This window comes from Eucyclogobius newberryi, unplaced genomic scaffold (genome assembly GCF_026437365.1).
Source record: "Eucyclogobius newberryi isolate DKJ021-1_F unplaced genomic scaffold, fEucNew1.0.hap1 SCAF_19, whole genome shotgun sequence".
NCBI classification, from domain to species: Eukaryota; Metazoa; Chordata; class Actinopteri; order Gobiiformes; family Gobiidae; genus Eucyclogobius; species Eucyclogobius newberryi.
Window position 1 is genome coordinate 279,844 of NW_027315823.1, and position 18,875 is coordinate 298,718.

The 18,875-nt window shown below is 38.3% G+C and overlaps 1 protein-coding gene across 1 annotated transcript in view; it reads right to left on the bottom strand.

Moving 5' to 3' along the window:
* Positions 1–566, bottom strand: part of prelp (proline/arginine-rich end leucine-rich repeat protein) — a 21,196-nt gene extending 20,630 nt beyond the window's left edge. The window contains exon 1 of the mRNA XM_072451410.1: positions 457–566. The gene's annotated coding sequence lies outside the window, so the exon portion shown is untranslated. The remainder of the gene's footprint in view (positions 1–456) is intronic.
* Between the last annotated feature and the right edge of the window lie 18,309 nt (positions 567–18,875).

The window sequence follows — 18,875 nt, forward strand, 5'->3', positions numbered from 1 at the left end:
CGGGACATGCCTTAGGTCCGGGACATGCCTTAGGTCCGGGACATGCCTTAGGGCCGGGACATGCCTTAGGTCCGGGACATGCCTTAGGTCCGGGACATGCCTTAGGGCCGGGACATCCCTTAGGTCCGGGACATGCCTTAGGTCCGGGACATGCCTTAGGGCCGGGACATGCCTTAGGGCCGGGACATCCCTTAGGGCCGGGACATGCCTTAGGGCCGGGACATCCCTTAGGGCCGGGACATGCTTCACCAGTTGATGTCTAAACAGCTTTTGTCTTTTCTTTGGCTGTAAATCAGAAGTTCCTCCATGCGCAGGTGAAGCTGGAGCGTGTGGGTTTGGGACAGCACCAATCGCTCCCAAAACGTCACAAATAATAACACATATAATCCTGTCTAAAGTCGTTTTCATGCTTTTTAGTGCTACAAGTGGAAGTAAATACCACATAAAGTGACTTACCTGCCCTCTGTGGTGAGATAGAGCTTGTGCCTGTAAATCCTGCTCCCGTCTGCTCCTCCGGTTCCTCCCTTCCTCCTCTCTCTTCCTCCCTCCTCTTTCCTCTTCTCTCTTCCTCCCTCCTCCTTCCCTCTCTCTCTCCCTCTTTGCTCTCTCTGAAGGTCAAATTGTCCTGGGCTGAAAAAGCGCTGGGATCTGGACGTTTCCAAGGGTTTGTTGGTTCAGTCGAAACAGCAAAACAGAAATGAAAGAAGGAGAAACCAAAACACGGAGCAGAGAAAATGCATTGAAGTCGTTTCACGTTGAACAAAGGAGCCGCAACAAATGTTGGAAATGTTTGGGATCGTTTTGTTTCTACAGTTTAAATCAGAACCGCAAAACAGACAAATTAACTTTTGCAAATCAAAGAATCCTTGCAATTGTGAAGTTACTGACAGATTCCTTCAGAAGGATCAGGAAAATGTGGAATATTTTTACAGATTTAATGGTTGAGTTGAACAAATCTTGTATTTATGGATTCTTCTTGCAAATGAACGTCCATCTAAAGTAAAAACATCGTCACTTCCTGTACATAATACTGCTCTCTTTCCTTTTATCTTAAATCTAAAATACTGCAGTATTTATTGTTACAGCCAAAGAACATACAACATAATACTGCTGTCGAAATGATCTACTTATTTTAGTTGGTTTATTAGTTGTGCTATTTAAAATGTTTGTAACTCTTTATCTTTCCTCTTTCTCTCTCTTTTCTCTCTCTTCTTTTCTCTTCTTGTGGAAATATGTTGAGGAAATGGCACAGGTCTGATTGCCCTGGTCCTGCAGGAAGTGGGAGGGCAGTTCTCTGATGAACAAAATGTGTGCGAGGGAGAGAAAGAAAGAAAGAAAGAAAGAGAGGAAGATATAGTCAAGTAGAAGAGGGACCGATGAGAGAAAGTGCAGAGAGAAGGAGCGAGAGAGGAGAGGAGAAAAAGCTGAAAGAGGGAGTGAGAGGAGAGATGGAGGGAAAAAGATGAGAATAGACACGTTTGTAAGTATCAGGTATGAAAAGTCACATAAAAAGGGCAAAATATGACCTTTTCTGAAGAGAGATGGAAAGAAAGGAAGGAAGAGAAAAATGTGGAGGGTGGAGGGGGAAAAGAGGAGATAAAGGGAAAGAGAAAGACAGAATACTGAGAGAGAAGAAGAGGGGGAAGAAAAGCATCATGACACTTAAACGTGACTAATGACCCGTGTAAACACGGGTCATTAGTTTTGGATAAAAAAGGTAAGAGAGAGAGAGAGAGAGAGAGAGAGAGAGAGGATCATCATGACCTCATCGACAGCTGCAGCAACATAACTTGTCCTGATACTTTGAACGGTGAAATTACAGTTACAGTTACAGTTACAGATACAGATACAGTTACAGTTACAGTTACAGATACAGATACAGATACAGTTACAGTTACAGATACAGTTACAGTTACAGTTACAGTTACAGATACAGATACAGATACAGTTACAGTTACAGATACAGTTACAGTTACAGATACAGTTACAGATACAGTTACAGATACAGATACAGTTACAGTTACAGATACAGTTACAGATACAGTTACAGATACAGTTACAGATACAGATACAGATACAGTTACAGTTACAGTTACAGTTACAGATACAGATACAGATACAGTTACAGTTACAGATACAGTTACAGATACAGATACAGTTACAGATACAGTTACAGTTACAGTTACAGTTACAGATACAGATACAGATACAGATACAGTTACAGTTACAGATACAGTTACAGATACAGTTACAGTTACAGATACAGTTACAGTTACAGATACAGTTACAGATACAGTTACAGATACAGTTACAGTTACAGTTACAGTTACAGATACAGTTACAGTTACAGATACAGTTACAGTTACAGTTACAGTTACAGATACAGATACAGATACAGTTACAGTTACAGATACAGTTACAGATACAGTTACAGTTACAGATACAGTTACAGTTACAGATACAGTTACAGATACAGTTACAGATACAGTTACAGTTACAGTTACAGTTACAGATACAGATACAGTTACAGTTACAGATACAGTTACAGATACAGTTACAGATACAGTTACAGTTACAGTTACAGTTACAGATACAGATACAGATACAGTTACAGTTACAGATACAGTTACAGATACAGTTACAGATACAGTTACAGTTACAGTTACAGTTACAGTTACAGTTACAGATACAGTTACAGATACAGTTACAGATACAGATACAGTTACAGTTACAGTTACAGTTACAGTTACAGTTACAGATACAGATACAGTTACAGTTACAGATACAGATACAGTTACAGTTACAGTTACAGATACAGATACAGTTACAGATACAGTTACAGATACAGATACAGTTACAGTTACAGTTACAGATACAGATACAGTTACAGATACAGTTACAGATACAGATACAGTTACAGTTACAGTTACAGATACAGATACAGATACAGTTACAGTTACAGATACAGTTACAGTTACAGTTACAGTTACAGATACAGATACAGATACAGTTACAGTTACAGATACAGTTACAGTTACAGATACAGTTACAGATACAGTTACAGATACAGATACAGTTACAGTTACAGATACAGTTACAGATACAGTTACAGATACAGTTACAGATACAGATACAGATACAGTTACAGTTACAGTTACAGTTACAGATACAGATACAGATACAGTTACAGTTACAGATACAGATACAGTTACAGATACAGTTACAGTTACAGTTACAGTTACAGATACAGATACAGATACAGATACAGTTACAGTTACAGATACAGTTACAGATACAGTTACAGTTACAGATACAGTTACAGTTACAGATACAGTTACAGATACAGTTACAGATACAGTTACAGTTACAGTTACAGTTACAGATACAGTTACAGTTACAGATACAGTTACAGTTACAGTTACAGTTACAGATACAGATACAGATACAGTTACAGTTACAGATACAGTTACAGATACAGTTACAGTTACAGATACAGTTACAGTTACAGATACAGTTACAGATACAGTTACAGATACAGTTACAGTTACAGTTACAGATACAGATACAGTTACAGTTACAGATACAGTTACAGATACAGTTACAGATACAGTTACAGTTACAGTTACAGTTACAGATACAGATACAGATACAGTTACAGTTACAGATACAGTTACAGATACAGTTACAGATACAGTTACAGTTACAGTTACAGTTACAGTTACAGATACAGATACAGATACAGTTACAGTTACAGATACAGTTACAGTTACAGTTACAGATACAGTTACAGATACAGTTACAGTTACAGATACAGTTACAGTTACAGTTACAGATACAGATACAGATACAGTTACAGTTACAGTTACAGATACAGTTACAGTTACAGATACAGTTACAGATACAGTTACAGATACAGATACAGATACAGTTACAGATACAGTTACAGATACAGTTACTGTTACAGATACAGTTACAGTTACAGTTACAGATACAGATACAGTTACAGATACAGTTACAGTTACAGTTACAGTTACAGATACAGATACAGATACAGTTACAGATACAGATACAGATACAGATACAGATACAGTTACAGTTACAGTTACAGATACAGATACAGTTACAGATACAGTTACAGTTACAGTTACAGTTACAGTTACAGATACAGATACAGATACAGTTACAGATACAGATACAGTTACAGATACAGATACAGATACAGATACAGATACAGTTACAGTTACAGATACAGTTACAGATACAGATACAGTTACAGTTACAGATACAGATACAGTTACAGATACAGATACAGTTACAGTTACAGATACAGTTACAGTTACAGTTACAGTTACAGATACAGTTACAGTTACAGATACAGATACAGATACAGTTACAGTTACAGTTACAGATACAGATACAGATACAGTTACAGATACAGTTACAGATACAGATACAGATACAGTTACAGTTACAGATACAGTTACAGATAAGTTACAGATACAGATACGGATACAGTTACAGTTACAGATACAGATACAGTTACAGTTACAGTTACAGATACAGATACAGTTACAGTTACAGATACAGTTACAGTTACAGATACAGTTACAGATACAGTTACAGATACAGATACAGATACAGTTACAGATACAGTTACAGATACAGATACAGTTACAGTTACAGTTACAGTTACAGATACAGATACAGTTACAGTTACAGATACAGATACAGTTACAGTTACAGTTACAGATACAGATACAGTTACAGATACAGTTACAGATACAGATACAGTTACAGTTACAGTTACAGTTACAGATACAGATACAGATACAGATACAGATACAGATACAGTTACAGATACAGTGACAGTTACAGATACAGTTACAGTTACAGTTACAGTTACAGATACAGTTACAGTTACAGATACAGATACAGATACAGTTACAGATACAGATACAGTTACAGATACAGTTACAGATACAGTTACAGTTACAGATACAGTTACAGATACAGTTACAGATACAGATACAGTTACAGTTACAGATACAGTTACAGTTACAGTTACAGATACAGTTACAGATACAGTTACAGATACAGTTACAGTTACAGATACAGATACAGTTACAGTTACAGATACAGTTACAGTTACAGTTACAGTTACAGATACAGTTACAGATACAGTTACAGATACAGATACAGATACAGTTACAGATACAGATAGTTACAGTTACAGATACAGATACAGATACAGTTACAGATATAGATAGTTACAGTTACAGATATAGATACAGTTACAGTTACAGTTGCAGATACAGTTACAGATACAGATGGTTACAGTTACAGATACAGATACAGTTACAGTTACAGTTACAGATACAGTTACAGATACAGTTACAGTTACAGATACAGATACAGTTACAGTTACAGTTACAGATACAGTTACAGATACAGATACAGTTACAGATACAGTTACAGTTACAGTTACAGATACAGATACAGATACAGTTACAGATACAGTTACAGTTACAGATACAGATACAGTTACAGATACAGTTACAGATACAGTTACAGTTACAGTTACAGTTACAGATACAGTTACAGATACAGTTACAGATACAGTTACAGTTACAGATACAGATACAGTTACAGATACAGTTACAGTTACAGTTACAGTTACAGTTACAGATACAGATACAGTTACAGATACAGTTACAGTTACAGATACAGATACAGTTACAGTTACAGATACAGATACAGTTACAGATACAGATACAGTTACAGATACAGTTACAGTTACAGTTACAGATACAGTTACAGATACAGATACAGTTACAGATACAGATACAGATACAGTTACAGATACAGTTACAGATACAGATACAGATACAGATACAGTTACAGTTACAGTTATAGATACAGTTACAGATACAGTTACAGTTACAGAAGTTACAGATACAGATACAGATACAGATACAGATACAGTTACAGTTACAGTTATAGATACAGTTACAGATACAGTTACAGATACAGTTACAGATACAGATACAGATACAGATACAGTTACAGTTACAGTTACAGATACAGTTACAGATACAGATACAGTTACAGTTACAGATACAGTTACAGATACAGATACAGTTACAGATACAGTTACAGATACAGTTACAGTTACAGATACAGGAGGAGACACATGTGGACAGATGTCGGAGGACGTGTTGAGGAGACACATGTGGACAGATGTCGGAGGACGTGTTGAGGAGACACATGTGGACAGATGTCGGAGGACGTGTTGAGGAGACAAATGTGGACAGATGTCGAATCTTCCCGTCTCGTTACAGAAAGGAGAACTTAAAGGAGACATAAAACATACAAAATAAACGATCATTTACTGTTTTTATTTGAAATGGGTCTGATCTGAAGTCTAAACTTGTTAAAGTAAGTACAGAACTGTGGGCGGGGATAGGTGATAGGTGCAAACGTACATTTTCTAAGCCTCAAAAGCAGGACAATTCCGAATGACTTCTGTCGTTTCAGTTGAGCCTGAAACATCTGGAAACGCCGTTCAATTGATGACATTTCCTTTCTTCACAAATCAGCCTGTGATTGGTCCCCAGAGAACATGTGACCCACTCGCACTGTTGTTTATCAGAGTCAGGGCTGCGCAGCGGGACAAAAGTGTGTCCTGTGTTTGTACAGGAATGTTCTGACCAATGGGACTGTGAAGACTCCTCCCACTTTGTGTTTGAGTCAATACTGAAAGTGATTTTGCTTCATGTTCTCGGGTTTAGTCCTGGTTTGAGCCTCGTTTAGTCCTGATGCAGACTTGGTTCTGGGCCCTTTTAGTTCCGGTTTAGTCCTGGTTTAGTTGTGGATTTAGTGACAGTTAGACTCAATATTAGTGAAATGTGTGTGACATTGAACGAATCTGGAAATGAGTTTATTCTTGCGTCTGATGGTTTATTTTGCTCATTCTTGTGGTTTAAGCAGTTTCACGTGTACATTTGTGAACTCATTCCTTCTCCTGCTTCGGTGTTAAAACCACTGAAGAGAACCTTCTGTTCAGCGACTTTTACGAGAAATGAAATACACACAAAGTGCTTCCAAAAACCCAAATGTTGCTGTAAATATTAGCAAAAGGCAGAAGGTCATTGTTGATCATGAATGATGTCCTGCAGTGACATCATGAGCAGAGCAGCCACTGGAGCCAATGGAAAAAGTCGGTGTAATTCCTCATTTAACCACAAGGGATCTGCTGTAGATCATCATCTGGAAACTGTTTTAGAAAAACAATGACTCTCATCCAAGAGTCATTCTCAATCTGCAAACCTCTCCTTAAAGACCGTGAGGTGAAGATTCTAAGCAGAAGAGATGAAAAGAGGAGTAAAGGAGGTCATTTATGAACAGAAATGTTTAAGAACCTTAAACTCTGTCCCATCTTCAGGCAGTGTACAGCAGCATTCTGAAGCCCTGACGCTGATGAAGTGCTCATCAGTGATGAGGGAGGGAGTGTCAAACGAACAGGACAGGCTATTATCAGGAGGCTCCGCCCAGTGGGCAGGGCTTACTCAGAGTCGTATCTAAGTTCACAGACTAGATCCACAGATTGATAATGACTCTTGGATGAGAGTCAAAATGTCTTGTTTTCTAGAACTGTTCAGATGATACAACTGAAGCTTTTTCTCCAACATCAGTGACAGTGATTCATGACATGAGCATTATACACATTATATACATTATACACATTATACACATAATACACATTATACACATTATACTCATTATACACATCATACACATTAAACACATCATACACATCATACACATTATACACATTATACATATTATACACATTATACACATCATACACATCATACACATCATACACATCATACACATTATACTCATTATACACATCATACACATCATACACATCATACACATCATACACATTATACTCATTATACACATCATACACATCATACACATCATACACATCATACACATTATACACATTATACACATTATACACATTATACACATTATACACATCATACACATCATACTCATCATACACATCATACACATCATACTCATTATACACATTATACACATCATACACATCATACTCATTATACACATCATACACATTATACACATTATACACATTATACACATTATACACATTATACACATCATACACATCATACACATTATACTCATTATACACATTATACACATTATACACATTATACACATCATACTCATTATACACATCATACACATTATACACATCATACACATCATACTCATTATACACATTATACACATTATACACATCATACACATCATACACACATTACACACATTACACACATCATACACATTATACACATTATACACATCATACACATTATACACATTATACACATTATATACATTATACACATTATACACATCATACACATTATACACATCATACACATTATATACATTATACACAATATACTCATTATACACATTATATACATTATACTCATTATACACATTGTACACATTATACACATTATACACATTATACACATTAAACACATCATACACATGATACACATTATACACATTATTCACATTATACACATTATACACATTATACACATCATACACATTATACACATTATTCACATTATACACATTATACACATCATACACATCATACACATCATACTCATTATACACATCATACACATTATACACATTATACACATCATACACATTATACTCATTATACACATTATACACATCATACACATTATACACATTATATACATTATACACATTATACACATCATACACATCATACACATCATACACATCATACACATTATACACATCATACACATTATATACATCATACACATTATACACATCATACACATCATACACATCATACACATCATACACATTATACACATCATACACATTATATACATTATACTCATTATACACATTATATACATTATACACATTATACACATTGTATACATTATACACATTATACACATCATACACATCATACACATCATACACATCATACACATCATACACATTATACACATCATACACATTATATACATTATACTCATTATACACATTATACACATCATACACATCATACACATCATACACATCATACTCATTATACACATTATACACATCATACACATCATACACATCATACTCATTATACACATTATACACATCATACACATCATACACATTATACACATCATACACATCATACACATCATACTCATTATACACATTATACACATCATACACATCATACTCATTATACACATCATACACATTGTACACATTATACACATTATACACATTATACACATCATACACATTATACACATTATACACATTATTCACATCATACTCATTATACACATCATACACATTGTACACATTATACACATTATACACATTATACACATCATACACATTATACACATTATACACATCATACACATTATACTCATTATACACATTATACACATTAAACACATCATACACATCATACACATCATACTCATTATACACATTATACACATTATACACATCATACACATCATACACATCATACACATCATACACACATTACACACATTACACACATCATACACATTATACACATTATACACATTATACACATCATACACATCATACACATCATACTCATTATACACATTATACACATTATACACATTATACACATTATACACATTATACACATTATTCACATTATACACATTATACACATTATACACATCATACACATCATACACATCATACACATCATACACATTATACACATTATACACATTATACACATTATACACATTATTCACATTATACACATTATACACATTATACACATCATACACATCATACTCATTATACACATTATACACATCATACACATTATACACATTATACACATCATACACATTATACTCATTATACACATTATACACATTAAACACATCATACACATCATACACATCATACTCATTATACACATTATACACATTATACACATCATACACATCATACACACATTACACACATTACACACATCATACACATCATACACATTATACACATTATACACATCATACACATCATACACATCATACTCATCATACTCATTATACACATTATACACATAATACACATCATACACATTATACACATTATACACATTATACACATTATACACATCATACACATCATACACATTGTACACATTATACACATTATACACATTATACACATCATACACATTATACACATTATACACATTATTCACATCATACTCATTATACACATTATACACATCATACACATTATACACATTATACACATCATACACATCATACACATCATACACATCATACTCATTATACACATTATACACATCATACACATCATACACATTGTACACATTATACACATTATACACATTATACACATCATACACATTATACACATTATACACATTATTCACATCATACTCATTATACACATTATACACATTAAACACATCATACACATCATACACACATTACACACATTACACACATCATACACATTATACACATTATACACATCATACACATCATACTCATTATACACATTATACACATTATACACATCATACACATCATACTCATTATACACATTATACACATCATACACATTATACACATTATACACATTATACACATTATACACATTATACACATTATACACATTATACTCATTATACACATTATACACATTAAACACATCATACACATCATACACACATTATACACATTATACACATCATACACATTATACACATTATACACATCATACACATCATACTCATTATACACATTATACACATTATACACATCATACACATCATACACACATTATACACATTATACACATCATACACATTATACACATTATACACATCATACACATCATACTCATTATACACATCATACACATTATACATATTATACACATCATACACATTATACACATTATATACATTATACACATTATACACATCATACACATCATACACATCATACACATTATACACATCATACACATTATATACATTATACACAATATACTCATTATACACATTATATACATTATACTCATTATACACATTATATACATTGTACACATTATACACATTGTATACATTATACACATTATACACATCATACACATCATACTCATCATACACATCATACACATCATACTCATTATACACATCATACACATTGTACACATTATATACATTGTACACATTAAACACATCATACACATTACACACATCATACACATCATACTCATTATACACATCATACACATTGTACACATCATACTCATCATACACATCATACACATTATTCACATTATACACATTATACACATTATACACATCATACACATTATACACATTATTCACATTATACACATTATACACATTATACACATCATACACATTATTCACATTATACACATTATACACATTATACACATCATACACATTATACACATTATTCACATTATACACATTAAACATTATACACATTATACACATTATACACATTATACACATTATACACATCATACACATCATACACATTATACTCATTATACACATTATACACATTATACACATTATACACATCATACACATCATACACACATTACACACATTACACACATTATACACATTATACACATCATACACACTTTACACACATTACACACATTACACACATTATACACATTAAACACATTATACACATCATACACATCATACACATCATACACATTATACACATTATACACATCATACACATCATACACATTATACACATTATACACATTATACACATTATACACATTATAAACAAGGAGAAGCAGTGGTAGATTTGGCTGTCGTGGTATTAGAAGTAGTAGTTAAGTATACGCCCTGCTCCACCTGTGCCCACTGTTATTGTGCCCCTGAGCAAGACAGCTCCAGGCAGCAAGTAAAGTGTGTGATCTGCTCCTTGTGACTCTTGTAGTAGTGAAGAGTAGAAGGACCTGGTCAGATCTGAGCTCATCTTCCATGTCTTTGTCCATTGTTGTTTTTTCTTCCTCTTGTCGTCAGGAGGCGTTCAGCTGCAAGAGGAGCCCACCATCACCAGGACCTCAAGTGGGAGGAGCCACCATCACCAGGACCTCAAGTGGGAGGAGCCACCATCACCAGGACCTCAAGTGGGAGGAGCCACCATCACCAGAACCTCAAGTAGGAGGAGCCACCATCACCAGGACCTCAAGTGGGAGGAGCCACCATCACCAGGACCTCAAGTGGGAGGAGCCACCATCACCAGGACCTCAAGTGGGAGGAGCCACCATCACCAGGACCTCAAGTGGGAGGAGCCACCATCACCAGGACCTCAAGTAGGAGGAGCCCACCATCACCAGGACCTCAAGTGGGAGGAGCCCACCATCACCAGGACCTCAAGTGGGAGGAGTCACCATCACCAGGACCTCAAGTGGGAGGAGCCACCATCACCAGGACCTCAAGTGGGAGGAGCCACCATCACCAGGACCTCAAGTGGGAGGAGCCACCATCACCAGGACCTCAAGTGGGAGGAGCCACCATCACCAGGACCTCAAGTGGGAGGAGCCACCATCACCAGGACCTCAAGTAGGAGGAGCCCACCATCACCAGGACCTCAAGTGGGAGGAGCCCCCATCACCAGGACCTCAAGTAGGAGGAGCTCACCATCACCAGGACCTCAAGTGGGAGGAGCCCACCATCACCAGGACCTCAAGTGGGAGGAGCCCACCATCACCAGGACCTCAAGTAGGAGGAGCCCACCATCACCAGGACCTCAAGTGGGAGGAGCCACCATCACCAGGACCTCAAGTGGGAGGAGCCCACCATCACCAGGACCTCAAGTGGGAGGAGCCCACCATCACCAGGACCTCAAGTGGGAGGAGCCCACCATCACCAGGACCTCAAGTGGGAGGAGCCACCATCACCAGGACCTCAAGTAGGAGGAGCCCACCATCACCAGGACCTCAAGTGGGAGGAGCCACCATCACCAGGACCTCAAGTGGGAGGAGTCACCATCACCAGGACCTCAAGTAGGAGGAGCCACCATCACCAGGACCTCAAGTGGGAGGAGCCCACCATCACCAGGACCTCAAGTAGGAGGAGCCACCATCACCAGGACCTCAAGTGGGAGGAGCCACCATCACCAGGACCTCAAGTGGGAGGAGCCCACCATCACCAGGACCTCAAGTGGGAGGAGTCACCATCACCAGGACCTCAAGTGGGAGGAGCCACCATCACCAGGACCTCAAGTGGGAGGAGCCACCATCACCAGGACCTCAAGTGGGAGGAGCCCACCATCACCAGGACCTCAAGTGGGAGGAGCCCACCATCACCAGGACCTCAAGTAGGAGGAGCCCACCATCAGCTCCTCATCATGAAGCTCCAGCAGAGGATGAACTTCCTGCAGCAGCTGAGGAAAGACAAACTGATGATGGAGCAGTTCTACACGGCCATCATTGAGTCCTCACCTCCTCCATCACCTCCTCCATCACCTCCTTTATCACCTCCTCCATCATCTCCTCCATCACCTCCTCCATCACCTCCTCCATCATCTCCTCCATCACCTCCTCCATCACCTCCTCCATCATCTCCTCCATCACCTCCTCCATCACCTCCTCCATCACCTCCTCCATCATCTCCTCCATCACCTCCTCCATCACCTCCTTTATCACCTCCTCCATCATCTCCTCCATCACCTCCTCCATCATCTCCTCCATCACCTCCTCCATCACCTCCTCCATCACCGTGTGGTACGCTGGAGCCACAGCCAGGGACAAACAGAGACTACAGCGCCCTCTGTTGAGAAGGTGATCGGCTGCAGACTTCCATCTCTGCAGGAGGCCACTCCCCTCAGGCAGGAGGCCACTCCCCTCAGGCAGGAGGCCACTCCCCTCAGGCAGGAGGCCACTCCTCCTGCAGGCCACTCCCCTCAGGCAGGAGGCCACTCCCCTCAGGCAGGAGGTCACTCCCCTCAGGTAGGAGGTCACTCCCCTCAGGCAGGAGGTCACTCCCCTCAGGCAGGAGGTCACTCCCCTCAGGCAGGAGGTCACTCCCCTCAGGTAGGAGGTCACTCCCCTCAGGCAGGAGGTCACTCCCCTCAGGCGTCAACACAGTCACTTTAACCATAATTTAATCACTTTCTGCACTTTGCACTTTGCACTTTGTAAATTCAACTGTACATTTGTGTACATAGTGAGCCTATTTTTATTTTTATCCTATAGCAGGACTTATATATGTTGTTTTATCATAGTTCTTTGTTTTATGTTGCACTGAATCACCAGGACAAGTTCTTATGTTTGTGAATTCTGTTCATTGACAATGGAAATAAACCTTTTCTGATTCAAAGTCCAAAAGAGGCTGTGAAAGAGACAAAACCAGGATCTTATTTCTCTGTGTTTCTGCAGATGCTTTGGAACATGTGGAACATATGTTTATATAATATTATTTTATCGGTGTGATAAAGGCAGATCTGCCACGTGAAGAGCTCAAACTTCTCAAACGTCACAAACTCAAACGAAGACAAAATACTGCAATTGAAGCTTTTGGGACGTTTCATTTGTATCGTATCTATTCTCTGATATAGACCTCTGTGTGAGGAACAATGACACTGAAGATCTGTGTGAGGAACAATGACACTGAAGATCTGTGTGAGGAACAATGACACTGAAGATCTGTGTGAGGAACAATGACACTGAAGATCTGTGTGAGGAACAATGACACACTGAAGATCTGTGTGAGGAACAATGACACTGATGATCTGTGTGAGGAACAATGACACTGAAGATCTGTGTGAGGAACAATGACACGCTGAAGATCTGTGTGAGGAACAATGACACGCTGAAGATCTGTGTGAGGAACAATGACACTGAAGATCTGTGTGAGGAACAATGACACTGAAGATCTGTGTGAGGAACAATGACACTGAAGATCTGTGTGAGGAACAATGACACTGAAGATCTGTGTGAGGAACAATGACACTGAAGATCTGTGTGAGGAACAATGACACTGAAGATCTGTGTGAGGAACAATGACACTGAAGATCTGTGTGAGGAACAATGACACACTGAAAATCTGTGTGAGGAACAATGACACTGAAGATCTGTGTGAGGAACAATGACACTGAAGATCTGTGTGAGGAACAATGACACACTGAAGATCTGTGTGAGGAACAATGACACTGAAGATCTGTGTGAGGAACAATGACACTGAAGATCTGTGTGAGGAACAATGACACTGAAGATCTGTGTGAGGAACAATGACACTGAAGATCTGTGTGAGGAACAATGACACTGAAGATCTGTGTGAGGAACAATGACACTGAAGATCTGTGTGGGGAACAATGACACTGAAGATCTGTGTGAGGAACAATGACACTGAAGATCTGTGTGAGGAACAATGACACTGAAGATCTGTGTGAGGAACAATGACACACTGAAAATCTGTGTGAGGAACAATGACACTGAAGATCTGTGTGAGGAACAATGACACACTGAAAATCTGTGTGAGGAACAATGACACTGAAGATCTGTGTGAGGAACAATGACACTGAAGATCTGTGTGAGGAACAATGACACACTGAAGATCTGTGTGAGGAACAATGACACTGAAGATCTGTGTGAGGAACAATGACACACTGAAGATCTGTGTGAGGAACAATGACACTGAAGATCTGTGTGAGGAACAATGACACTGAAGATCTGTGTGAGGAACAATGACAGGCGGCCAAGGATCCGCCCGTCCAGAAATGATCTCATCGTCTAAACCAAACAGATCCAAACATCACTTCACTGTTAAAAGACAGATGTTTATGTCACTGTTTTGTGAAGCTAAAGCTTCAGGTTAAAGTTCTGCTGATTTGATTTGTAAGTTTGAAGTTTTAAATTGGGATTAAGTTCAAAGTTCACTTGAAATCAATCCAATAGAATTAACACCAGAGGTAAGACTGACATATGAACGGCTAAACTACAGGAGTCACATTTCTAATGTGGGAGGATCAAATTTTCTCCACAACACATATGTTGTTTATTGAAAATCACCTACTGTAAAACTGAAATTGCAACTTTGGTTCAGTTGGTTACGGTTTTAGAAAGAAATATACAAACTTATGATCCACAGATGTTCAACCTCATGATTTCATTAAGTAAGAGTTGCACCACTTTCTGAAGCTGTCGTGGCTCTAAACTCTGACCCCGCGTTGGTTTCATGTGCTGGTATTTAGCATTAGTAATAAACATGAGCATTAGTAATAAACATGAGCATTAGTAATAAACATTAGCATTAGTAATAAACATTAGCATTAGTAATAAACATGAGCATTAGTAATAAACATGAGCATTAGTAATAAACATTAACATTAGTAATAAACATTAGCATTAGTAATAAACATGAGTATTAGTAATAAACATGAGCATTAGTAATAAACATTAACATTAGTAATAAACATTAGCATTAGTAATAAACATTAGCATTAGTAATAAACATGAGCATTAGTAATAAACATGAGCATTAGTAATAAACATTAGCATTAGTAATAAACATTAGCATTAGTAATAAACATGAGCATTAGTAATAAACATGAGCATTAGTAATAAACATTAACATTAGTAATAAACATTAGCATTAGTAATAAACATGAGTATTAGTAATAAACATTAGCATTAGTAAATATTAGCCTTAGTAATAAACATTAACATTAGTAATAAACATTAGCATTAGTAATAAACATGAGCATTAGTAATAAACATGAGCATTAGTAATAAACATGAGCATTAGTAATAAACATTAGCATTAGTAATAAACATTAGCATTAGTAATAAACATGAGCATTAGTAACAAACATGAGCATTAGTAATAAACATGAGCATTAGTAATAAACATTAACATTAGTAATAAACATTAGCATTAGTAATAAACATGAGCATTAGTAATAAACATGAGCATTAGTAATAAACATTAACATTAGTAATAAACATGAGCATTAGTAATAAACATGAGCATTAGTAATAAACATTAACATTAGTAATAAACATTAGCATAAGTAATAAACATGAGCATTAGTAATAAACATTAGCATTAGTAATAAACATGAGTATTAGTAATAAACATTAGCATTAGTAAATATTAGCCTTAGTAATAAACATTAACATTAGTAATAAATATTAGCATTAGTAATAAACATTAGCATTAGTAATAAACATTAACATTAGTAATAAACATTAGCATTAGTAATAAACATGAGCATTAGTAATAAACATTAACATTAGTAATAAACATTAGCTTTAGTAAACATTAGTAATAAACATGAGCATTAGTAATAAACATTAGCATTAGTAATACATTAGTAATAGACATTAGCATTAGTAAAAAACATTAGCCTTAGTAATAAACATTAGCATTAGTAATAAACATTAGCATTAGTAATAAACTGACAGGAGTTTTTTTGTTGACGTTTTTCGATCGAGTTGTGATATGAATCTTAAAGCCTGATGTGCACCTTTAATCAAAATAGACTCAAATGAAAGCATCGTTTTTGTCTGACTCTGAGCCACTTGCATCTCCACAAACCTGACTCGTGTCGCACGTCTTTCCACCTCCAGAAAGTGACAGCAGCGTCAAAGCACGAGGAGCAGCGTCAAAGCACGAGGAGCAGCGTCAAAGCACGAGGAGCAGCGTCAAAGCACGAGGAGCAGCGTCAAAGCACGAGGAGCAGCGTCAAAGCACGAGGAGCAGCGTCAAAGCACGAGGAGCAGCGTCAAAGCACGAGGAGCAGCGTCAACGCACGAGGAGCAGCGTCAAAGCACGAGGAGCAGCGTCAAAGCACGAGGAGCAGCGTCAAAGCACGAGGAGCAGCGTCAACGCACGAGGAGCAGCGTCAAAGCACGAGGAGCAGCGTCAAAGCACGAGGAGCAGCGTCAAAGCACGAGGAGCAGCGTCAACGCACGAGGAGCAGCGTCAACGCACGAGGAGCAGCGTCGAAGCACGAGGAGCAGCGTCAAAGCACGAGGAGCAGCGTCAACGCACGAGGAGCAGCGTCAAAGCACGAGGAGCAGCGTCAAAGCACAAGGAGCAGCGTCAAAGCACGAGGAGCAGCGTCAACGCACGAGGAGCAGCGTCAAAGCACGAGGAGCAGCGTCAAAGCACGAGGAGCAGCGTCAAAGCACGAGGAGCAGCGTCAAAGCACGAGGAGCAGCGTCAAAGCACGAGGAGCAGCGTCAAAGCACGAGGAGCAGCGTCAAAGCACGAGGAGCAGCGTCAACGCACGAGGAGCAGCGTCAAAGCACGAGGAGCAGCGTCAAAGCACGAGGAGCAGCGTCAAAGCACGAGGAGCAGCGTCAAAGCACGAGGAGCAGCGTCAACGCACGAGGAGCAGCGTCAAAGCACGAGGAGCAGCGTCGAAGCACGAGGAGCAGCGTCAAAGTACGAGGAGCAGCTCCTTAACGAGGAGCAGCTCCTTAACGAGGAGCAGCTCCTTAACGAGGAGCAGCTCCTTAACGAGGAGCAGCTCCTTAACGAGGAGCAGCTCCTTAACGAGGAGCAGCTCCTTAACCTGCTCCAACTGTTACATAAACATCGACAGACACAAAACCAGTTGGAGCTGGTGGAGATGGTTCGTCTGGTCGAGCGTTCACGTCGTGCGGAGGAGGAAGAGGCGACTTCTGTTACACACTAAAGTCACAGAAGCATT